This window comes from Entelurus aequoreus, linkage group LG01, assembly GCF_033978785.1.
Source record: "Entelurus aequoreus isolate RoL-2023_Sb linkage group LG01, RoL_Eaeq_v1.1, whole genome shotgun sequence".
NCBI classification, from domain to species: domain Eukaryota; kingdom Metazoa; phylum Chordata; class Actinopteri; order Syngnathiformes; family Syngnathidae; genus Entelurus; species Entelurus aequoreus.
The window spans coordinates 30,354,242-30,381,133 of NC_084731.1; the positions used below are offsets into that span (position 1 = coordinate 30,354,242).

At 40.6% G+C, this 26,892-nt stretch overlaps 1 protein-coding gene across 2 annotated transcripts in view; it reads left to right on the plus strand.

The window, feature by feature from the left end:
* Positions 1-259: 259 nt before the first annotated feature.
* sfmbt1 (Scm like with four mbt domains 1) overlaps positions 260-26,892 on the plus strand; it is a 79,352-nt gene continuing 52,719 nt past the window's right edge. The window contains exon 1 of one of the 2 annotated variants that reach the window (XM_062047188.1): positions 260-366. The gene's annotated coding sequence lies outside the window, so the exon portion shown is untranslated. The other variant, XM_062047179.1, reaches the window with a different exon arrangement.

Consider the following 26,892-nt stretch of genomic DNA (forward strand, 5'->3'; position numbering starts at 1 on the left):
CAGAGTGGAAAGCAGATTTTTTTTCCATTTTTTTTTTTAGTTACATATATAATTTTATATATGTGCAATTACATATATTCCACGCGGGTTAACTATAACAATTTATATAGATAATTACGTCCTTAAACACCATTTTTTAAAATTTTCTTTCCAAAAGCGGATTGTGCTTGTGCGATATTTTATTGTTGTACGGAGATGTGATGTTAGCCGGGCTCCAGGCATATAAAGAGGCGGGAGCGCATGCGCAGTAGCCGTTTGTGCCATATTGGAATGAGGTCGTGGACGAGAAGTGCATCAAGCTAGCAGGACGACGGGACCGTCTCGCACCGGAAGCGTGGTCCCCGCAGAAAGCCTCGCTGTCACCGGGTGGGTCGACGGGTTGTCTTATTTTGAAAATCCCCAAACCAGAAAGCGGCCCGCGGCTGGTGGCTCATGCTAGCTTAACACAACTGCTAGCCAGCAGGCGGAGAGAGGATCGGCATCTCAAAAAAAAAAAAAAAAAAAAGCGACTTGGAAAAACTACTTAACGGTAAGAGGCGAATTCGGCGACCGAATATTCACGTGCTCCGCGGGGGTTGTTACGTTTCTCGCTCGGTGTTTCGCGCCGTGGCGTGGCGCTCGTCTTTTTTCCTGTCTCTCAAAAAAGACGAGTCCGCTTTCGGCCGAGTGTATAAGCGCCCTTATTGCTCGCTCATTGCTCAAAGCCGTGACGTGCAGTAACTTGACTCGCTTGTTCCACGCGTGTACACACGCACACCCACGTCGCCGTTAACTCACACAGTTTATATCATCACGGCCGTAAGAAAGACTTAAATGTGTCAGTGTGAAAGTTAAGGTGGGTGTCTTGCCCGCAGAGCCATTCATGTGTTGTCTCTGTCAGTGAACACGTTATTCGCCGTGCCCTTAAATAGCTTGAACACACTTGCATAATAATAATAATAATAATACTAATAATAATGGCGCATAAACATGGACCAGTTCTTCAAAAATGGCCTGTCAGACTGCTTAACTTCCCATTTGTGCAACCTCTGCTGTATCTGGGCACAGCAACACATTTATCGGTATCGAAATTGCAACGATTCAAAATATTTAATCGCGATTAAAACCGATACCGATAATTTCCGATATTACATTTTTAAAGCATTTATTGGCCGATAATATCGGCAGCTCTAATAATGTTGTTGGTTTTTTTACACTTACATCCTCATTTATACGTCCATTTTCTACCGCTTGTCCCTTCGAAATTAATTGCAGATAGATGCAATTTTTCATCGTTAATAAGTGATGAAAGATCAGGGGGCCACATGGAGAAAAATCTACTTCCAAGTGAGCGGGACTGGTAAAAATCACAGCAGGATAACTTAAAAATAAAGAAAACTTCAGATTGTTTTTTTTTGTGTGTGTTTAAAAATAGAACAAGCACATTCTGAAAATGTACAAATCATAATGTTGTTGTTTTTTTTACACTTACATCTAGAGATGTCCGATAATGGCTTTTTTGCCGATATTCCGATATTGTCCAACTGGGGACAGCGTGGCGAAGTTGGTAGAGTGGCTGTGCCAGCAATCGGATGGTTGCTGGTTACTGGGGTTCAATCCCCACCTTCTACCATCCTAGTCACGTCTGTTGTGTCCTTGGGCAAGACACTTCACCCTTGCTCCTGATGGGTGCTGGTTAGCGCCTTGCCAGGCAGCTCCCACCATCAGTGTGTGAATGTGTGTGTGTGAATGTGGAAATACTGTCAAAAGTGCTTTGAGTACCTTGAAGGTAGAAAAGCGCTATACAAGTATAACCCATTTATCTCTTAATTACCGATTCCGATACCGATATATACAGTCGTGGAATCAACACATTATTATGCCTAATTTTGTTGTGATGCCCCTGCTGGATGCATTAAATAACGTAACAATTTTTTCCAAAATAAATCAACTCAAGTTATGGAAAAAAATGCCAACATCAATCAATCAATGTTTATTTTTTGTATAGCCCTAAATCACAAGTGTCTCAAAGGGCTGCACAAGCCACAACGACATCCTCGGTACAGAGCCCACATAAGGGCAAGGAAAAACTCACCCCAGTGGGACGTCGATGTGAATGACTATGAGAGGACCGCATATGTGGATAACCCCCCCCCCCCCGGGACCGAAAGCAATGGATGTCGAGTGGGTCTGACATAATATTGTGAAAGTCCAGTCCATAGTGGATCCAACATATCAGCGAAAGTCCAGCCCATAGATGGCACTGCCATATTTATTATTGAAGTCACAAAGTGCATTATTTTTTTTTTAACATGCCTCAAAACAGCAGCTTGGAATTTGGGACGTGCTCTCCCTGAGAGGGGGGTGTATATTGTATATTGTAGCGTCCCGGAAGAGTTAGTGCTGCAAGGGGTTCTGGGTATTTGTTCATTTGTGTTACGGTGCGGATGTTCTCCCGAAATGTGTTTGTCATTCTTGTTTGGTGTGGGTTCACAGTGTGGCACATATTTGTAACAGTGTTAAAGTTGTTTATACGGCTACCCTCAGCGTGACCTGTATGGCTGTTGACCAAGTATGCATCCATTCACTTGTGTGTGTGAAAAGCCGTAGATATTATGTGATTGGGCCGGCACGCAAAGGCAGTGCCTTTAAGGTTTATTGGCGCTCTGTACTTCTCCGTATGTCCGTGTATCATTAAGTACAGCGGCGTTTTAAAAAGTCATACATTTTACTTTTTGAAACCGATAATTTCCGAACCGATACAGATAATTTACGATATTACATTTTAAAGCTTTTATCGGCCGATAATATCGGCAGCCCGATATTATCGGACATCTCTAATAATGTTGTTGTTTTTTTTACACTTACATCCCATCCATCCATCCATTTTCTACCGCTTGTCCCCTATGGGGTCGCGGGGGGTGCTGGAGCCTATCCCAGCTGCACACGGGCGGGGTACACCCTGGACAAGTCGCCACCTCATCGCAGGGCCAACACAGATAGACAGACAACATTCACACTCACGTTCACACACTAGGGACCATTTAGTGTTGCCAATCAACATATCACCAGGTGCATGTTTTTGGAGGCGGGAGTAACCCACGCTGTCACGGGGAGAACATGCAAACGCCACACAGAAAGATCCCGAGCGCAGGATCGAACCCAGGACCTTCGTATTGTGAGGGACACGTACTAACCCCTGTCCCACCTTGCTGCCCTTTTACACTTACATGTTGCGGTTAATAGTATCCATCTGTCCATTTTCTACCGGTCTCGGGGGTATTCTATCTTTATTTGTCGTTATTTATACTTTCTGAATAAATTATGTGATGATGTTCATCAGTCAACTCGTTGGTGTTAATTTTCAATCTATCAAGATAAAAAATAAAATTATTAACCTAGTTTGCTCATTTTCCTCGACTGGTGCACTAACATCATATGGTTTATTTATTTTTTCATACGTAGCATCATCTACAAAGATACCAAGAATTGCTATTGCAACATCACATAAGTGTGCTGAAAGAACATATGAAAATACACACGGGAGAAAACCTTTTTCTAGTTTAATCTGCGGTAAAGATTTTCCTCGAAGCTACCGTTTTAAAATACACATGACAACACACACTGGAGACAAATTAATTGCAGCTAGATAAGCGGTAGAAAATGGATGGATGGATAATTTTTCATAATCGTAAGTGTTCCCTAAAGTGTTTAATACAGTGGTGTCAAACTAATTTTAGATGGGGGGCCACATGGAGAAAAATCTACTCCCAAGTGGGCCGGACTGCTAAAATCACGGCACGATAACTTAAAAATAAAGACAACTTCAGATTGTTTTTTTTGTTTAAAAATAGAACAAGCACGTTCTGACAATGTACAAATCATAATGTTGTTGGGGTTGTTGTTTTTTAATTAACATGTTGCGGTTAATAGTATTCTATCTTTATTTGTCGTTATTTATACTTTCTGAATAAATTATGTGATGATGTTCATCAGTCAACTCATTGGTGTTAATTTTCAATCTATCAAGATAAAAAAAAAAAAGTTATTTATGTAGTTTGCTCATTTTCCTCGACTGGTGCACTAACATCATGTGTTTTTTTGTGTGTGTTTTTTTTTTACATATGTAGCATCATCTACAAAGATACAAAAAATTGCTATTGGGACATCTAGTGGACACATGTAGAACAGCAGTTTCTTTCATTCACAAATTTCGGCTCATTTTTATACTTAGCAAACTCATCCCGCGGGCCGGATAAAACCAGTTCAGCCCGCAGGCCGTATGTTTGACACCCTTAGTTTAATACAATGACTGGACAATTAGTTTGCTTTAATTAAATGTTTTTAAACATTATGCTTTTTTTAAACAGCTCAACACAAAATGGACATAAACACGCATTTACTGACATTAAAAAAATCAACTTGCAGTGCGTTGGTGTCTTGCCAGATCTTGTATTTTGTAGGAATACAGAATTTGTATTCCGGCTGTAGGAGGACTTGAATTCAGAGGAGAGGAGCTACACCATGTTTGAATGCCAGTTTTGCACATTGCACATTAATAACACAAAATATGGATTGTTACGGTCATAGTTTGATTGTCAAATATGTTTTTAATGTAATTTGTGGTATTTATACCTGAATAAATGTTTCTGATATTCTGTACATGTTGTACATGTTAATGGTTTTCATATCCCTGCATGACAACATTTTACCCTTCTTTACCTTCTTTATTTATTATTAAAGTGTAATATTTAGCCTGCTAAACATTCTGTAATTATGGACTATCAATCAGAAGAGGTTATAAAATAATTTACACTTTATTTCAATCTGCCAAAAAACATTTATTTAGATATAAATATCACAGATAACATTACAAAACATCTTTGACAAAGCATGATCGTAATGTAAGACCATTTTTTCATCTTGTTATGGTAGTTAAACCGGATTTAACGCTGTTATTGTGAAGCGGGAAATATTTGGTTGGTATGAGAAGAGGCAGAGGTGTCTTGACATGTTTTGATGACGTGCAAGTCTCCGATAAAAAAATGACTCTAGACTTCCCGCTTATCGTCTTTATTTTCTGCCGAGTTTTTATTTCCTCTCACTAAAGCAGTTAGTGTAACAATCTACATTTTATGTTTTTACGCACTCAACCGTAATGTAAACAAGGAAGTAAAGCTCCACCTCTCTGCCAGCTGCAAAGTGTGCAACATTGTGTTGTCTCACGACGATCGAAGATAAAATAGTCTTGTCTTGTTGGTAAAACGACTTGCCATGGCTTTGGACATTAAGTTTCCATAATGTACCCCTTTCCTTGTGCTTTTCTGCTCGCTATTTTCCAGCTTGTGGCTCAACAGTAACTGAACGACATTAATTACAACATATTGAGTGAACATAATATGCTAATTTACAAGTCTCTTTATTGGTGACATACACCAGAATAAGAAATGCATGCTTGCAGTTAGAAATGTAACCATGTGAAAATTTCAAAGTCGGTCGGCTATTGTGACTAAAATGGTCACGATTATCATTATTATCACTATTGTATTGTAGAATGTGTATTGTAGAATGTACTTATACATACACTAAAAAGCTTTTTACTAAGTTATCCACCATATATATATATCTATATCTATATCTATATCTATATCTATATATATATATATATATATATATATATATATATATATATATATATATATATATATATATATATATATATATATATATATATAGATATAGATATAGATATAGATATCTATCTATCTATCTATCTATCTATCTATCTATCTATCTATCTATCTATCTATCTATCTATCTATCTATCTATCTATCTATCTATCTATCTATCTATCTATCTATCTATCTATCTATCTATCTATCTATATATATATATATATATATATATAAATATGTATATACAGTATATATATATATATATACATATATATATATTTATATATATATATATACATATTTATATATTTATAAATATATATATATATATAGTATATATGCGTATATATCTTGATATCTACCTCTCTGTCTACGCAGCTTTTAGGTTCAAAGTACACAATTGAATAGCGTAGCTGCTCAGATAACATAGTGTTTATTAGGGCTGCAACTGACGACTATTTTGATAGTCAACTAGTCATTGGTTATCGTAGTCATTTGTCGATTAATCGGATTATAAAGCATAAACCTATTCAGTGGCTCTAATTTAGCCATCTGCTTTTAAACTCATCTTAGAATATGTTTAGGCCTGTGCTAACTAACAAAGAGGACTATTTTATTCAGGAATATGTGTTTATCCTGCAACTGCGTTGCTCATTAGTCTGTTACAAAATAACTGTTAAACTTTTAATACAGGCCCAGTGTTGACAAAATGAAAACAAAGAACAGTAAAAATAACAGCAAATAAAACAAACCCACAAATACCAAAGCTATCTAATTTCCTAAAAAAAAACAAAAAACATTTTTTGGTGATATGTTTAAAAAGCTGCACGCGGACGTATATTATTATTGAACAATTCCTGGCAGCAGCTGGGATAGGCTCCAGCAACCCCTGCGACCCCGACAGGGACAAGCGGTAGAAAATGGATGGATGGATGGATTTTTAGTAATCTAATAGTCTTGATTAATTTTGAACATTTTTGCAATCTAATAGCTTGTGTATTTATTATTTTATGTTATTGGCGCCATGGAGCCTGCCTACTGTTTGCGTGCGCGCGTATGTGTGTGTCTGCAGGTGTGTGTGATTGAGGTTTGTTATTGTTCCTGTCTTCATTGCACTGCACATTGCAATGTTTACACCTGAAGTTCCAGACAAATAAAAAGTACTTGAATGAATTTTGAACTTTGGCTAAAAAGATAGTTAAATCTATTTTTTTTTGACACAACTTCATCTCACACAAGGTAACAAGCCAACAATTTGAACAATTTCCCTTGTGGATCATTAAAGTTTGTCTAAGTCTAAGTCTAAGTTTAACTATCTTACCGAGTTGAGATTGCATCTTCCAGATGTCTGCCATCATGCCTACACTTTAAATGATGTTGTATTACAGATATACTGTCATAAAAAAGGTCTCTCCGCAAAATGAGCAAGATATTCATGTCTTTAACTACATTAGAGTGAAATGTTTCCACATTTTACATGTTTTCATCTGCAATGTTGTCCGTGTGGCCGTGCTGACTCGCTCTAGTCCAGAAAAATACGAGTGATGACGTCACCGACTTGTCGACAAATTGATTTGTCGGTGACAAATTGTATTGTCGGTATCTGTCAAGTGTCAACAATGTCGACAAATCGTTGCACCCCTAGTGTTTATACAAGTGTAGATTGGGGTATGACATTTGTAATAGGGAAATATGTTAATGTGTCTTGCATTCTTGTTAACATTTAAGATACACTATATTGCCAAAAGTATTTGGCCACCCATCCAAAGTAGAGTATCAGGTGCCCTAATCACCTGGTCCGGTGTATAAAATCAAGCACTTAGGCATGGAGACTGTTTCTACTTCTATTTGTGAAAGAATGGGCCACTCTCAGTGATTTCCAGCGTGGAACTGTCATAGAATGCTACCTGTGCAACAAATCCAGTCTTGAAATATTCCGAAGTCAACTTTATTATAAGAAAAGTGAAGAGTTTGGGAACAACAGCAAGTCAGCCACCAAGTGGTAGGCCACGTACACTGACAGAGAGGGGTCAGCGTATGCTAAAGTGCATAGTGCAAAGACTTTCTGCACAGTCAGCTTCTACAAAGCTCCAAACTTCTTGTGACATTTCAATTAGCCCACGTACAGTACGCAGAGAGCTTAATGGATTTTGTTTCCATGGCCGAGCAGCTGCATACATCACCAAGTCCAATGCAAAGCGTCGGATGCAGTGGTGTAAAGCATGTCGCCACTGGACTCTAGAGCAGTAGAGACTCGTTCTCTGGAGTGATGAGTGGAGGAGGAATTATGGTGTGGGGTTGTTTTTCAGAGTTGGGCTTGGCCCCTTAGTTCCAGTGAAAGGAACTTTGAATGCTCCAGGATACCAAAACATTTTGGACAATTCCATGGGATGGCACTTCAAGTTCATATGTGAGTAAAAGGCAGGTGGCCAAATACTTTTGGCAATAGAGTGTACCTAGTAATTAGTGGATTAGCTTTAACTGAACACTTTGTTAACTAGCGAATAGTGATGCCGACTGCTTGCCAGTGATCAGCGTGCTAGCGTTCTTCTCCAGCGAATTAGTAGAATCACTAGTTTGCGAGTTTATCAAACTATCAATTAGGGATGTCCGATAATGGCTTTTTGCCGATATCCGATATTCCGATATTGTCCAACTCTTTAATTACCGATACCGATATCAACCGATACCGATATCAACCGATATATACAGTCGTGGAATTAACACATTATTATGCCTAATTTGGACAACCAGGTATGGTGAAGATAAGGTCCTTTTTAAAAAAAAATAGTAAAATAAGATAAATAAATTAAAAACATTTTCTTGAATAAAAAATAAAGTACAACAATATAAAAACAGTTACATAGAAACTAGTAATGAATGAAAATTAGTAAAATTAACTGTTAAAGGTTAGTACTATTAGTGGACCAGCAGCACGCACAATCATGTGTGCTTACGGACTGTATCCCTTGCAGACTGTATTGATATATATTGATATATAATGTAGGAACCAGAATATTAATAACAGAAAGAAACAACCCTTTTGTGTGAATGAGTGTAAATGGGGGAGGGAGGTTTTTTGGGTTGGTGCACTAATTGTAAGTGTATCTTGTGTTTTTTATGTTGATTTAATAAAAAAAAAAAACGATACCGATAAAAAAAAAAAACGATACCGATAATTTCCGATATTACATTTTGACGCATATATCGGCCGATAATATCGGCAGGCCGATATTATCGGACATCTCTACTATCAATAACAGTTTTACGATCGTTTACATTTGAAACTGCATTACTAACCGACTGGAGTATTACCACGTTTTATCATTAATACCAATTATTGTTACATTCCTACTTGAAATAGTTCGGCTGCACGTGAAATTTAAAATAAATCTCAGTTTAATGTTTAATATACTTAATGAGCTGCATTTAGGGCTGCAACTAACAACTAATTTGATAATCGATTAATCTGTCGATTATTACTTCGATTAATCGATTAATAATCGGATAAAAGAGACAAACTACATTTCTATCCATCCATCCATCCATCCATTTTCTACCGCTTATTCCCTTTGGGGTCGCGGGAGGAGGCGCTGGAGCCTATCTCAGCTACAATCGGGCGCCAGTATTTTATTTAAAAAAACAGCATACTGGCACCATGTTTATTTATTAGCCTTTATTTAACCAGGTAAAATCCCATTGAGATCAAATATCTCTTTTCCAAGGGAGACCTGGCCAAGAGGGCAGCAGCAAGGTTACATTAAAAACAGTAAACAAATACATAAAACATCACATTTACGACATTAAAACTTGCTCACATAACACATGTGCATACAGACAAGGTAGACTGCAATAATTTCACAGAAGCTTTAAACTCATTCAACGTAACAAGGGTTTGAAGTTTAATATTCGATTGTAGGTTATTCCAAGCCTTCGCTGCTGAAAACCTAAATGCTTTCTTGCCCAAGTTGTTCTTTCAACTTGCCAAATAAAACAAGGCAAGTGTTTTTTTCTTATAAAGTGCACCATTGTCATGCACAATAGCAATAATTTTGCTTAGGGGAATTTCTAACCTGGCTACTACCTATTCCAACCACTCTGCAATGTTGGATGCTGAATGTCTTTCCTCTAGTGGCATGGTCGTAAGGCAGATTGACTTCATGTTCCATGTAGTGGCATGTATTGCCAAGGTAGGCTTCCGTGGCTACACTTGTCCACACGCCAGTAGTGAGAGCAATTTTGCTCTGGGTGGCTTTTATGTCAGTCTACACTGCTTGGAATGCCTGCTCGTACTTCCTCTCCATCAGTTTGGTAAAATGGGTCCTCGAGGGAAGAGTGTAACCAGGGTTGAGGACGTGAATCATTTGTCTAAAACCTTCATCCTCCACCATTGATAGTGGCCTCATGTCAGTTAGCAACATATTCAGGATAGCATCAGTCAATGCAGCTGCTTGCTGTGGTGTGCAGACCTTCCTTTGTACCAAGTCGCTAATGCTGGGTTGTTTCTTTCTGAAATGAGAGAAAACCATATTATGAATGTGCATCATCATCGGCGGTCACTCGAACAAGTGTGACGATCCTCCATGGAGGATGCCTGTGCGTGACTTTGTTTAATGTGGGGAGACTGGTGCACAGACAGTCACCACACGATCCTTGACAGAATCGGGTCAGGGTCCAGTGGCATGGAGTTCAAAACGACTGGGGACCCTTTTCTGCTGCAGCCTTCTTCCGCCATCGCAGCCGTTGTGGTAGTTCTTAAATCTACCGTCTTCCGCCTGCTCCGCCGTTGAGGTCTTCACCGTATCCCTGGCTAGGATGCAGTCAGGTACTAGGCCTTTGCCAAGGGCCATCTCGTACATAGTAGCATCATTTACATGTAACTCAATACATACCTAGTTGATTTAATTAATAATTTCTGACGTAAAAGTCAAATACGCCACCACATTAAAAAAACCCGCTAAATTAAATAAATGGACATTGGGGTTGCAGAATATACCAATAATAACACAGAAATGTAACTCATCAGATCTGAACTGGATCAGATATTGTACACGTTTCTGTTGTGAATAATAAAGGATTCATTTTAGGCTGCCTCTGAATAATAGCATGAAATATTCCAGCAACTTCATAACGTTTAGTTATAGAGATGTCCGAGAATGGCTTTTTTGCCGATATCCGATATTCCGATATTGTCCAACTCTTAATTAGGGATGATGTTTGATAAGAAATTATCGAGTTCGAGTCTATTATCGAATCCTCTTATCGAACCGATTCCTTATCGATTCTCTTATCGAGTCCAGATAGGTTGTTGTACATGGAAAAAAACACACAATATTTGGTTTAACAAAAGCTCACTTTTATTATATAACAAAACAATTTAATCTAATAAATAAATAAATATTGACTGTTACCCCCCTAAAAAAATAAAATAAAATAAATAAACATTGACTGTTGTTACCCAAAGTATATGAAGTGGGATTTTTCAGAAAAACAAATATATACAGTAACACAAAAACAACCTGTCTCTGTGATCACTATAGGTGTATATATAATAATATAGTGTTAAATAAAATCAGTCCCTTGAGCACAAAACTGAAAATAATACAGCTCTCCAAAAAGTGCAATTCTGCTGCTATTTGACATAACTGTTTATGATGCTTTGACATTTTTGCACTTTAAAGAAAGAAAGAAAATTCTATGAAGAGAAAAGTTGTTTGCAAATGTGGTTACAATGCTAAAAAATGAAAAGTTAAAGCTAAAAAAAGAAACACACTTTATTGAGTTAACATTATTTCTTTATAGGGGGAAAGATGTTATGAGCTAGGGAATATAGGCAACGGGAGTGATGAGCATGCGCGGTAGCCCCGAAAAGTGTTGTTGCATGTCGTCACCCGTGAAAGTAAACGTCAAGAAGTCAGCCAACACGCCTCGTCTGCATTATTTATAATTAGACAGACAACACATATACGGTGTGAAAAACAAAAGTTAAAAAAGGGAGATGTGTTGTATATATATGTATGTGCTGCGGTTGCTTTAAGAACGTTGCGCCAGCTGCCGTAAAGGAGGTGCGTTGCTAGCCTGGTTGCTATGTTTCCGGTGGGTCGTAAAAGTGTTCTTCATGAGTTTGTACCCTGCTCAAATCTCTCAGTAAAGTTATTCATTGGATTATACCTTTTGTTTTGAACTTTATTACACCTTGGAGCGCTTTTTCCCGTCCATTGTTTTCCTGCTTTCGCTATCTGCGCCTAATGACTGAGCTACGTGACTGATTTATTGTGATGTCACACGGAGCATTTCTGGTCAGGGCGGGATTCGTTCCGAGGGATTCGAATAAAGAACCAACTCTTTTCTTTACTATAGTGGTCTCGATAACGGGTACCGGTTCTCAAAAAGGGATTCGAGTCCGAGGACTCGGTTATTTTCTTATCGAACAACCGGGAAAACCGGTTTCGAGTATCATCCCTACTCTTAATTACAGATTCCCATATCAACCGATACCGATATATACAGTCGTGGAATTAACACATTATTATGCCTAATTATGTTGTGATGCCCCGCTGGATGCATTAAACAATGTAACAAGGTTTTCCAAAATAAATCAACTCAAGTTATGGAAAAAAATGGCAACATGGCACTGCCATATTTATTATTGAAGTCACAAAGTGCATTCTTTTTTTTAACATACCTCAAAACAGCAGCTTGGAATTTAGGACATGCTCTCCCTGAGAGAGCATGAGGAGGTTGAAGTGGGCGGGGTTGAGGTTGGGGGGGTAGGGGGTAGCGGGGGGTGTATATTGTAGCATCCCGGAAGAGTTAGTGCTGCAAGGGGTTCTGGGTATTTGTTCTGTTGTGTTTATGTGGTGTTACGGTGCGGATGTTCTCCCGAAATGTGTTTGTCATTTGTGTTAGGTGTGAGTTCACAGTGTAGCGCATATTTGTAACAGTGTTAAAGTTGTTTATACGGACACCCTCAGTGTGACCTGTATGGCTGTTGACCAAGTATGCATTGCATTCACTTGTGTGTGTGAAAAGCCGTAGATATTATGTGATTGGACCGGCACGCAAAGGCAGTGCCTTTAAGGTTTATTGGCGCTCTGTACTTCTCCCTACGTCCGTGTAACACTCCGCACTGCTGCGTTTTAAAAAGTCATAAGTTTTACTTTTGGAAACCGATACCGATAATTTCCGATCTCACATTTTAAAGCATTTATCGGCCGATAATATCGGCAGTCCGATATTATCGGACATCTCTATTTATTTACACTAAAGCGTCACTCAAATCTAAATAGATTTATATGGCTTTATTGGGCCCGGCTACATTGATCCATTATGAAACGAACCTGAGATATTTCTGTCCGTTACTTTTATTTCAAAATTGGCAACCGTGCGTTTTCTCTCTCAAAACGGAGTCAAATCTGCCGGAGACACATTATCAGCCCCGCGTTGCAGCAAAGGGATAACGTTAACGTTACTCACAAAAAAGCTGAACTCATAAATGCCTGTTGCGACTCAAAACAACACAGAAAATGAAGTCGTCGCACTCTCCAAAACATTCCTAACACTCTGAAAGTTAATACACAACAGTTTCTGCTGCGCTTCCTTAAAAAAAAATCTCCTCGTTAACAAAAGATTAAAAACACACAAAGACGGACGGACACAACGGATCAATATACTCGGACTATGGACTTAAAAATGTACGTACCGTGAGTTCTTCCCTTCATCCATGGCTCCCACATGTTTCCTCTTCAGGTGCTCCCGAAGCAATGTTGTACTTCCGTGCCATGCCAGGTCTATGCTGCACATTTTGCAGGAAACGGTCTTCTTTGAAGTCTTTAAAGTAAAGTGTTCCGACACTTTTGACGACTTAGGTCGTACACTTTTCTCCATTGAAGCATTAACCTCAAGATGTTTCTCCGCTGAACTATCGGTACTGTTTTCCTCCGCCATTTTTCGAATGTTTCCAGGCAAAGGAGACGGCGTCGTCACGTAAGCTGCACATGACACATCATTGGCTGGCTTACTGCTTACTGCCAACTCATGAGACGTAGCCGCAGTACATGCGCATAGCATAGATCCAAAGAATCGATGACTAAATTAATCACCAACTATTTTTATAATCGATTTTAATCGATTAGTTGTTGCAGCCCTAGTTTCATTACAAAAATACTTTGATCAATTTATATTCACATTTTTTCATTAATTGTTTGAGTGTATTAATGTTTGAGTCGAATAAACATTTATAAAACAGAGTGCCCGGAACTTTAAATACGCAGTAGAGCGAACATGAGAGCGGTGGTGTGAGAGTGCTGTGATCTTTGTGGCAGCGAAAAGCTGAGGATTTTTTGTATTAATGCATACAAATTAAAGGCCTACTGAAATGAGATTTTCTTATTTAAACGGGATAGCAGGTCCATTCTATGTGTCATACTTGATCATTTCGCGATATTGCCATATTTTTGCTGAAAGGATTTAGTAGAGAACATCGACAATAAAGTTCGCAACTTTTGGTCGCTGATAAAAAAGCCTTACCTGTACCGGAAGTAGCGTGACGTCACAGGTTGTGGAGCTCCTCACATCTGCACATTGTTTACAATCATGGCCACCAGCAGCGAGAGCGATTCGGACCAAGAAAGCGACGATTACCCCATTAATTTGAGCGAAGATGAAAGATTTGTGGATGAGGAAAGTGAAAGTGAAGGATTAGAGGGCAGTGGAAGCGATTCAGATAGGGAAGATGCTGTGAGAGGCGGGTGGGACCTGATATTCAGCTGGGAATGACTAAAACAGTAAATAAACACAAGACATATATATATACTCTATTAGCCACAACACAACCAGGCTTATATTTAATATGCCACAAATTAATCCCGCATAACAAACATCTCCCCCCTCCCGTCCATATAACCCGCCAATACAAATCAAACACCCGCACAACACACTCAATCCCACAGCCCAAAGTACCGTTCACCTCCCCAAAGTTCATACAGCACATATATTTCCCCAAAGTCACGTACGTGACATGCACATAGCGGCACGCACGTACGGGCAAGCGATCAAATGTTTGGAAGCCGCAGTTCATGCGTACTCACGGTACCGCGTCAGCGTATCCAACTCAAAGTCCTCCTGGTAAGAGTCTCTGTTGTCCCAGTTCTCTACGTGTTTGTGTTGCTGCAGCCGGCTGCTAATACACCGCTTCCCACCTACAGCTTTCTTCTTTGCTGTCTTCATTGTTCAGTAAACAAATTGCAAAAGATTCACCAACACAGATGTCCAGAATACTGTGTAATTTTGCGATGAAAACAGACGACTTAATAGCTGGCCACAATGGTGTCCCAAAATGTCCGCTACAATCCGTGACGTCACGCGCAAACGTCATCATACCGAGACGTGTTCAGCCAGATATTTCGCAGGAAATTTAAAATTGCACTTTACTAATCTAACCCGGCCGTATTGGCATGTGTTGCAATGTTAAGATTTCATCATTGATATATAAACTATCAGACTGCGTGGTCGGTAGTAGTGGGTTTCAGTAGGCCTTTAAAAGTACATTTTCATGTTGATCTTGTGCATTTACTAGAAAAAAAGACTGAAAGGAATGGCAAGCAAGCAAATTGTTATTTATATAAACTATTTTACCTGAAATACCCATTGATGCAATAAAGTGTGTTTTATCTGATGACTCGACTATTTACACTAATTGAAAGATGATTTGCTTACAGAAATATGAAATAGCTGCATCCCTAGATTCATTGCTCTCTAAAGGGAGCTAAATCTTGAACAGCTGTTCTTGTCAAAGAACCGTTAAAAAGACTGGCTCGTTATATATATTTTTAGATTGTTTCCTGAAGTTACACTTTTTTTAATTTAATTAAACACTGGTTGCAGTTGTAGTATTGATCTGAACAATTCACATGTTCACCAATTTATACTCTATTTGTGGGAAATATTATTAAATATTACCGTATTTTCCAGACTATAAGGTGCACTTAAAATCCTTTTTTTTTCTCAAAACTCGACAGTGCGCCTTATAACCCGTGACTGCGCGGGTTCCCTGCGGGTACTCCGGCTTCCTCCCACCTCCAAAGACATGCACCTGGGGATAGGTTGATTGGCAACACTAAATTGACCCTAGTGTGTGAATGTTGTCTGTCTATCTGTGTTGGCCCTGCAATGAGGTGGCGACTTGTCCAGGGTGTATCCCGCCTTCTGCCCGAGTGCAGCTGGGATAGGCCCCAGCACACTCGCATCCCCGAGAGGGAGAAGCGATAGAACATGGATGGATGGATGCATAGGCTCACCTGCACACATCTAATGATATCTTATAATATAGCTGTCTATTAAAAAAAACAGTGCTCAGGTTTGATTGACACTGTCACCAAGTGTTCATTTAACATTCATCCATCCATTTCCTACCGCTTGTCCCTTCCGGTGTCGCGGGAGGTGCTGGAGCCTATCTCAGCTGCATTATGTTTATTATTTAGTTTGCACCACAAAACCCAGAGAACTGTTTTTTTGTTTGTTTTTAATATTAAGGGTTTCTCCTTGATTGCCACTATATACGTGGCGGTGGGGGCGCGGTCAATATGACATCAACATATATGGCAAGAGATCATTTTGAATTGCAAAGATGCATATGTTTTCTTTAAAAAGGATAAACAAATATTTTATGTATACTTAAAAACAAATATTCGTGTGAGTAGTTATTATTAATACCATTAATACTATTAATATTAACATTTGTTCTTATATAATCAGAATCACAACCACAGTCAACTTTAACACAAAGAATTTGACTTGTTAAAGTAGACTGTGCTCACTTTGTTCAATGCCGTTTTAATTGCTTCTGCTTATTGTAAAAAGTGACTCAGGCTATACTTTAATGTTGCAATTCAGTTTGCTAAATATGTAAACAGTCCTTTGAGTCAGAGTTGGAAAAAAATAACTAGGGGTTTTGTTGATATTCTTCACAATGAAGTCACTGTAAAACTAACCACACTAAAGAAAGTACAATATACATACACATGACGTTTACATACATGTAGGAATCACGTTAAATTAATTATAAAATATGGAATAAACTGAAAAAATCGATACCATTATGCAGGATTAAGGTTGAGCTGTAATGCCTCTAGCTTAATGCTAACGTACAATGGACTAGCTCATAGACAAGCTAAATCAAATCAGCATGGCCAATCGCAGGGCACAAATAGACAATAATTCACACTAACATTCATATATTTGGACATCTTACAGTCTCCAATGAAGCTAGCGTTCATATTTTGGCGGTGGCGACTTGTCTAGGGTGTACCCCGCCTTCCGCCCGTGTGCAGCTGAGATAGGCTTCAGCACCCCCCGCGACCCCGTAAGGGACAAGCGGTAGAAAATGGATGGATGGATGGAAAGAAACTGGAGTGTCTGGAGAAAACCACACACACACAGGGACAAATGCACACACCACACGGTGATGTCCAAACGGAGGTTCAAAGACGCACACGGCGTAAAGATAGACGTTATTGTCGGCAGTAATGTCAAAAGACTTACGGTAGTTTACTCTGTCTTGAACAAGAAATATATTAATTAGCTCAAAATAACTTTCTCTTCAACATTTTCTTATCACTTTTGCGGGCGTCAATTTGTTTAGGTGCGCGGCCAGCTTGTGACGCGCTTCTGACAGGCGATTTAGGTGCACGTTTTTTTTCCAAATTAAAGCAATGCGGAACGTTTGTATGATATTTGAGCTGTTTTCCAAAGTTATTATAGCCAACAGTACGTAAATAATAGACAATATACGGTATATCTAAGGCTGCAGCTAACGATTATTTTTCTATCGATTAATCTATAGATTATTTTTTCGATTAATCAGTTAATCTATAGATTTTTTTTCCCGATTAATCTATAGATTATTTTTCCTTTTACCGATTATTTTTTTTATTTAAAATGAAGATGAAAAAATAAATCTAGGCCCGTTTTTTCAAAAGGCATGGCTTTTCTTTACAAAAAAAAAAGAAGTATGGCCACTCAGTCAACATTGACAACAACATGACAAAATATTCTGTAACAATGTAAACATTTAAAACGTTTAACATTTAACAAAATTAAAAGTAGCTTATTTGCTTTTTAATGTGCAAATATAAAAGTAAACATCCAGTGCAAATCTTAATATTCTGCAATAGTATAAGCATTTCAAAAGTAAAAGTATTGCTTATTTTGCTTTAAAATGTGCAAAAATAAAGATAAACATCCAATACAAAAAAGTGCAAAACGAAATATTCTGTAACAACAGTGTAAACATTTCAACAAAAGTGAAAGTATTGCTTATTTGCTAAAATGTGCAAAAATAAAGATAAACATCCAATACAAAAAAGTGCCAATCTAAATATTCTGGAGCACTGTAAACATTAAGTATTGCTTTTAAAATGTGCAAAATAAACATCCAGCCCAACACAGTACACAATAACCAATTCTACTCATTCCAGTGAGTGACTAACAGTTGTAATGAAGAAAGGTTGACTACATGCGCCCTGAATACGCACTGCTGATTGGCTGGTAACGTTTTGAATACGCACTGCTGATTGGCTGATAACGCTTTGTGTGTACCAATCAGATGGTTGTGTGGGTGGGACAATGCTGCGTGCTGAGACAGAGGCAGAAGGAGCAAAGCAGCTTGTTAAGACTTTAGCTTTAGCTTAGAAACTCGTTCGGTACACCCCCGTTCCGAACCGAAAGCCCCGTACCGAAATGGTTCAATACAAAACACGTACCGTTACACCCCTAGCAGATACAAATGACACATTCATGTTTTTGTGTAATAATGACAACGTATGCTCACGCGGACGATTGACTAGTTGATGGTTGATGGTTTTCTTTTCAAATGTTCGTTCATAGCCGTTGTGCTGCTATGATAGGCCATTTACGCTCGACACAGTGTGCATACAACAACATTATTAGGCCGTGTATTGAAATACTCCCACACTTTTGACCACTTTTGGCGTGATTTTTTCCCCCTCGCTCGCACCGTCTGCTTTGCGGTCCGCCATGACGGTAGTGTGACGTAAATATGCGACGCGTCGACGCATAAAAACAGCGTCGACGTATTTACGTAACCGATGACATCGACTATGTCGACGCGTCGTTTCAGCCTTAGGTATATCCATTCAATAATAACAACAACAAATTTGTTTTCATGTTAAAAAAAATGTTTGCAAGGATAAAAAAGAAAGACAAATCTTATTTTGAAGGTGTGGCGGCAGTAATCGTACCGTGGCGTTGCCCACAGTCGTTTACATGTAGGGGAAACCCCGTGTACATTAAGTACAGTATGATTCAATGCAATTCCACACTGCAAACTACAATCACCACTGATTATACACACAAAAAATACATCAATACCTGCCTTTACCACTTTAGCTCCTTTGTTGCTATATTTAGCGAGTATAGGTACTAGGGCTGCAACAACTAATCGATTAAATCGATTAAAATCGATTATAAAAATAGTTGCCGATTAATTTAGTCATCGATTCGTTGGATCTATGCTATGTGCATGCGCAGAGGCAATTTATTTTTTTTAAAAATAATTTTTAAAATTTTTATAAACCTTTATTTATAAACTGCAACATGTACAAACAGCTGAGAAACAATAATAAAAATAAGTATGGTGCCAGTATGCTGTTTTTTTTTCAATAAAATACTGGAAAGGATAGAAATGTAGTTTGTCTCTTTTATCCGATTATTAATTGATTAATCGAGTAATAATCGACAGATTAATCGATTATCAAATTAATCGTTAGTTGCAGCCCTAATAGGTACATATTAAAAGTGAAGGAGAGGTGTATCTTGCATCGTGCATTTATTTGGTAATCCAATACAAGTGGTCACGAAAGTATTCGTTGTGCAAGTGAGTGCAGAGATCCACCACCACAAGCCAAGGAAGTGTGCATTACATGTGCCACAGCGTGCAAAAAAGCTCCAGAGGCGTGCAACCCATACCTACGAGCAACTGCAGTGCCTACTAGTTGTAAGTGTTAATAAAACACAGCTAAGAGACACTCTTCTGTTGTTTGGCTTTACTTATTTCACCGTACGGCAAAGTGTGGCCTGCGGGCCGTTTGCTGAATACATCTCTTTTTTTTATTGCACATTGTAGATAGAAAAAAAATTAAAAAAGGAAAAATAGCACAAAAAGGCATAACGTAATGAGAAAAGAGAGATTAATAAGGAATACAAACAGAAAGATTTGTCTTTAAATATTTGTTTTATCCTTTTTATTAGCCTATTTGATCACAAATGACATGATGACATCTAATATTACAAACAATATTGTTTGTCTTGTATACTTGAAGGCTGTATGCCACTGCTGTTCTTTTTAAAATGTAAAATAGTTGACTATTGTTGTTATTTATGATCATATTTATGAGGACATTATTGTTTTTGTTATAATGGGCACATTATTGTTTTTGCTCTAATGGGCAGCTATAGAACATTGCTCTTCTTGGAATGTATATTACCTTTTGGCAGCTGATACTGCGAATATGTTGAAGTACTGTGGTCTTAAATACTTGACAGTTTGAAACACGTTTCAATTAAGTAGTAAATTCAGAAGTACATGGGTTAAGTTTTTTTATTTTTTATTGTGGCATCAAAGTATCAAGAATCGTGGAAATTCATAGGTACCAGTATCGACTACTGAAATTCTGGTATTGTGACACTCCAAACCGCCACAATAACAAACGTTTTACTACTTAAACACAGTATCTGTGTGACTATGTCAATCAGAACTCATTCGTCATTATATTACTTGGCTGTACAAAATGTCTCATATTATTTTTTTAATACATTTATGACCGTAACTTTGCTGCTGTATATTGTTGTATCGCATGTACTGGGAAAAAGACCTGCATATTTCCCCGGAACTATTTCAACTGCTTCAACAACACAAACAGGAAGTCATTCATAATATTGTCATGCTTTTTCATTCGACATGGGAGGCCTAATAGTAGTTTTATTACCATCATAACAAAAAACAGTTTCATGTAAAAGTCTAACTCATTCTCACTCTGGAATACAACATTATTTCAATTACAGCAAGGTGGTCTTGCCGCTGGGCCTTAGGCCTGTCGCACCTCCACCGGTGCCTGTGGTGGACTGTGCATGGCAGGGACGTCCTCTTCCCTGAGGCAGGCCTAAACCTGACCGCATACCAGAAAAGGTTTTGCTGCAGGGTCTTCAGCTGGGGACCACCTCTCATTGATGTTTCGCCCCTTAGCCCAGAACATCTCCCGGTGGCGGGGCAGTGAACAGGGACGTCTCCCTGACACCCCCTGCAGCAAAACCTACTTGGATGTTGCTCCCCAAGCCTTGTTGTGTCGTTTGAGCCAGAGCCATTGGCTAGATTTCTCTGCTGCTTCTGAAAGCTCCTTGATGGATCTGCTCAGGGTGGCTCCACATAGTCCCAGGTCCTTGAGCAGGTGTGGTGTTGTTCTGCCCACAAAGCCTCTGGCTCCCACTTCCACCGGATACAGTCTCACCCTCCATCCACTTTCTCTGCACTCCGTGACCAGGTCTGCATACTTTGCCTTCTTTCTCTCGTAGGCAGCTTCCAGTCCCTCCTCCCATGGCACTGTCAGCTCAATCAGTGCTACTGACTTCAGAGCTGCAGACCACAGCGTGCTGCATATCTCCTGTGGGAACTGGAGCTGCCTACCCAGGTCCACTTCCATCTTCCACGCCGCCCCTGGTGTTAATAGTTTGGCGGGTGGTCTCTTGCTGGAATGTGTCGCAGGTTCCCCCTGCCTTAGGAAGTGGATTTTGCATTGGCTTTCTGCTGGACTCTGGTTGTTTGCCTCCTGCCGACTTTTCTCCAGCACCTCTGCCAGCTTGCTGAGCACTTGGTCGTGCCGCCATCTGTGTCAGCGCCATTTTGCAGCCTGACAGAACGTGCTGGAGTGAGGCATTGATGGTCCCGCAGAGGTCGCAGGATTGCTCTGTGCCAAGCCATTGGTGGAGGTTTTTAGGGCTCGGGAGGGTGTCATATGTTGCCCTGATGAGGAAACTGAGCCGAGCCTGTGGCAGTTTCCAGAAATCTGCCCAGCTGATTGCTCGGTTCGATACACCCTCCCAAGTTGTCCACCTCCCCTGCTGCCCCTGTGCCACAGACCTTACTCTGAGCTCCTCCTGCTCAATCCTGGTGACCTCAGCAACAACAAGGTCCTTCCTCTCTTTCCTGCCTGCCTTGGACCATAGGATGGGTGGATTGCTCCATCCAAGGCCTGCCCGGCCTGTCTGGACCATGCCCACGACTTCTTGATGTTGCAGTCTCCCCATCGCCTTCTGGACCTCCTCCTTGGCCTTCCACTTCCTTCCAGTCTCGACTCTGGCATTTGCATCCGCCACTGCCCTGTCAGAGGAGTCCCTTAGCTCCATCACCAGCCTTGCCTTCTCCTGCCTGTAGCCCAGGGTGATAATTTCAGGGGTAGCTGGAGTGAGTTCCATCCATACAGGCCAGCAGCTGAGAAGCACCGTGGCAGGCCAAGCCATTTTCGGATGAAAGAGTTGGCTTTTGCTTCCATCCGGCTTACGGCTGATGACGTGACTTCGCACAGCTTCAGAGGCCACATCATCCTTGGGTACAGGGTGAAGTGGTAACACCACACCTTGTACTTCCCAGGTAGCTGGCTTGCATCAATCTTGGACAGGCCCTCTGAAAGCTGCTGGTGGATGATTTTTCCCATGTCCTTGTCTGAGAGACCAGGTGTATAGAGTCTTCCCAGGCTACGGATGGGCTGATCCACGATGCGTGGGATGTCTTCTCCGCTGATGGTGAAGGTGACTCTGTCGTTTCTCTTCACCTTTCGCATTGAGAGGCTCCTTGACTTCTGAGGCTTGAACTTCATCTTGGCCCAGGTGATCAGCTCATCCAGCCTCTTAAGTAGCCTGGACGTGCATGGGGCGGTTCTTAGCAGGCAGGTGATGTCGTCCATATAGCTCCTTAGAGGCGGGAGCCTCTGGCCTGCAGGCAGCCGGACACCACCCACCGCCTGCAGGCAGCCGGACACCACCCACCACCTGCCTTGCACCGATCAGGATGACCTCGAAAGCTGCCACAAATAGGATGGGGAAATGGAGCATCCCATTGCGATCCCTAGCTCCAGTTGCTGCCAGCCAGTGGTCACCTTCTTCAGTGCAAAGCACATGTGCATGTCCTGGAAGTAGATCTTGATCATGGTCCTGATGTTATCTGGGATGTAGAAGAATTCCATGGCATAGTCTACGAGCAGGTGTGGCACTGACCCATAGGCATTTGCTAGATCTAACCATATGACGTGCAGATCTTTCTTCTCCCTCTTAGTGGTCTGGATCTGTTCCCAAATCATAGAAGCATGCTCTACGCAGCCAGGAAAACCTGGAATCCCGGCTTTCTGGCAGCTGGTGTCAATGTAGTTGTTCTCCGTGAGGTAGGTAGTCATTCTTCTCGCCATCACAGAAAAGAAGACTTTTCCCTCCACATTCAGTAGGGCTATGCTCCTGAACTGCTCGATGGTCTTAGCGTTCTGTTGTTTGGGAATAGAAACTGCCACTGCCCTCTGCCATTCGGATGGTATGGTCTGCTTAGTCCAGGCAATTCTCATCAGGGTCCATAACAGCTTCAACACTCCTGGGCAGTTCTTGTACAGCCGGTACGGTATTCCGTTCGGGCCTGGTGTTGAAGCAGATCTTGCCCGCTGGATCACCTGCCTGACCTCGCTGAGCTTAGGTGGTGATGTATCAAACAGGGCTGATGGTTCTGAGGGTCTGGGCACATACCCTGGGGAGCCTAGCGGGTTGTTCCTTGCTGGGTCACTATACTGAGTGCGGATGTACTCCTCCAGTTCTTCTTTGGAGATATCCAGGGTTCCACTTGTCTTCTCCTCATGGAGGAATGGATTCCTGAAGAAACTTGACCTTTATTTCTCTTTCCTTTTTCTCCGTTTTCTGATACGTTCTGCCCTCCGGAGGTTAGCGAGGCGTCTTCTGATCTCATCCCAGAGAGCTTTCAGGCCCTCCTTCTCAGACTCCTCTGCCTTCCTCCAACACTTGCGGAGCTGCCTTCTGTTTGCCACCAGGTCATCAATCTCTTTCTCCCTCCTGCTCTTTGGTCTTATTGTGGCCTCTCTGATGGTCACCTCGCCATACCTGTTGCTGCATTCTTCATAGAGGATTTCCGCAAACAGGTTTAGCTTGGCTACCACTGACCCACGCAGCGCATTTTGCAGCAGCCCGCTGAGATGTTCATCCAACTTTCTCCACTCCTCTGTCTCGTTGGCCTTCGGCCACTTGATCTTGTTCCTTCGGAGTGGGTTCTTCAGGTTCCTGGCTCTTTGACTTGACTCTATTCTTGGGTCGCTTGGGGGTGCTACTGGGTTCACTTCTTGGGGCTCGTCAACATCCCTTTCTTCTTCCTCCCTCCTTTCCTCCTGCTCTACCTCTGCAACATTGGGCCCGTTGGCACTGTGGTTGTCTACCCGGCCTTGGATCCCATTTGTCTGACCTGCCCTTATCGGGGCAGTGCAAGGTTGCATCAGACTCCCACCACCACACTTCATCTTTCCCATGTGGATGTGAAGTCCCCTTAAAGTTGTTGTTTTCTCCCAGCCGCACCCACACTTCCTTGGGATCTTCTCTTTTGCCGATATCCTTGCGGTCGTTACCGTGTGATCCGTCCTTGTTGGCCCTTCTTCCATTCCGCCTCTCGGAGGGCCTTCGGGTTGTTTTCTCTGTTTTGTCTTCGTAGTAGGCTTTGGGTGTCTTCCTCTTGGAAAACTAGAGGGTAGGGTTACTAGCCCGCCTCTCCCGGTGCAGTCTATCCTGCTGCCACCAGTCTCTCCTGGTTGTCCTCCAGTCTTCCCTGGACTCCAACTGCTCTATTCACAGTAGCCACTGTCTCCAGAAATGCATTTCAATTACAGCAAGGTGGTCTTGCCGCTGGGTCTTAGGCCTGTCGCACCTCCACCGGTGCCTGTGGTGGACTGTGCATGGCAGGGACGTCCTCTTCCCTGAGGCAGGCCTAAACCTGACCGCATACCAGAAAAGGTTTTGCTGCAGGGTCTTCAGCTGGGGACCACCTCTCATTGATTATAAATAATGACTGTTGATTTAGTTTTGAGTCTTTTCAATAGATGAATATGTTTGTTGATTTGTTTCTCATTTCTATATTCATAACAATTCCGGACATTGTTAAGCAGGTCCAGATCACATGGTGCATTTAGATTATTTTATGCATGCTTTTGGTAACATGGCCAGATGGCTTTTAAACTGGAGTTTTATGGAGAAAGGATGACCTCACTTGCAGTAGAAGGTGTTTAACTTTTTTCAGATATTTGTATTATTTTACACAAAAGTTGATCATAAGCACAAATATTGTAAACCGTTAACTTCCCTGTTTGTCAATATCAAAAGGAAACTGAGAATGTCCATTTTAGTTTGTTGTGTTTTCTACATTTGATATCACTGACATATCATTTGTAATTAGTGCTGCCAAACAATTACTTTTTTAAATCTGATTAATCACACTTTTGAATTTGGATTAATCGTGATATACTTACTTACAGTGAAGCAGTGTTTCTTAACAATAGGGCCAGGTAGGGCCATTGTTGGGCTCGTGTAGACAGCAGTGGTACTCAGTTGTGATACGCTTTTTCAAAAAACCTGTGGCAGTAATGACATTAAGAAACTAACAGAAGAAGTCTGACGCTAAAGTCATTAAGATAGGCCTAGGCCATCCATCCATCCATCGTCTGTAGCCACCTCATCGCAGGGCCAACACAAATAGACAATAAAAAACTCACACACTTGGGCAAAGTTAGTGTTGCCAATCAACCGGGGCTGACAACAAATTTTGATCAGCAATATATTGATCTACAAAAATTGCAGATAAATAATATTATTGCCATTATTGACACCAAATGAACCACTGATGTCATGATAATACATAATAACAACGCATGTATATCGTTTTAAATGCAATAAACGTGTATTTCTTGTATATGTTAACATTGTAATTGGAATTTAAACTTTTAAATCTCCAAGTTAAATAAACCAAGAAATAACATGTACTTTATCTGTTTGCAAAATTTTGCACTTTAACCCTTGTGTAATGTTCATATTGTTGTTACTCAGCCAGCGTTTGTGGGTCTGATGGACCCGTTGCATTTTGTGGCTTTTAATGCCTCACAATCAAACACTTTTATGTTAAAATACTGAACAGATGTTTATCTTATCACAATAAACATCTGTTCAGTATTTTAACATCATCGTGTTTGATTGTGAGGCATTACTTTGGCTCATTTTCTGTGAAGAACAAATATCAGAATACATATTTAATGACCACACACCATACACCCCCCCTACATATTTCTATTACATATAAGATGTTCGGGTCTACTGGACCCGGGGCTAATAGAAGTGTGGAAATTGATGTTCCGTGTACAAACGTACCACACACACACACACACACACACACACACACACACACACACACACACACACACACACACACACACACACACACACACACACACATACACACACACACAGCAGGCCTAGACAGGAGGAGGACAGAGTGTAGATACACAGAACATCAGAGGGTCAAATGTGCGAGAAAATGAGAGCAGACAGTGTTGACAAACAATGTTGCAACCTTGTGTGGGTACCGCAGGTGCAGAAACACAAAAGAAGAATCCCTGTGGGATGCAGAAATTGGCAGATACATTTTCCGTGCAATGTTCATATTATTGTTACTCAGCCAGTGTTTGTGGGTCTGATGGACCCGTTGCATTTTGTGGCTTTTAATGCCTCACAATCAAACACTTTTATGTTAAAATACTGAACAGATGTTTATTGGGATAAGATAAACATCTGTTCAGTATTTTAACATAAAAGTGTTTGATTATGAGGCATTAAAAGCCACAAAATGCAAAAAGTCATGTTTGTTGGGATAAGATAAACATCTGTTCAGTATTTTAACATAAAAGTGTTTGATAGTGAGGCTTTAAAAGCCACAAAATGCAACGGGTCCGTCAGACCCACAAACGCTGACTGAGTAACAATAATATGAACATTGCACGGAAAATTTCTCTGCCAGTTTCTGCATCCCACAGGGATTCTTCTTTTGTGTTTCTGCACCTGCGGTTCCCACAGGAGGTTGCAACATTGTTTGTCAACACTGTCTGCTCTCATTTTCTCGCACATTTGACCCGCTGATGT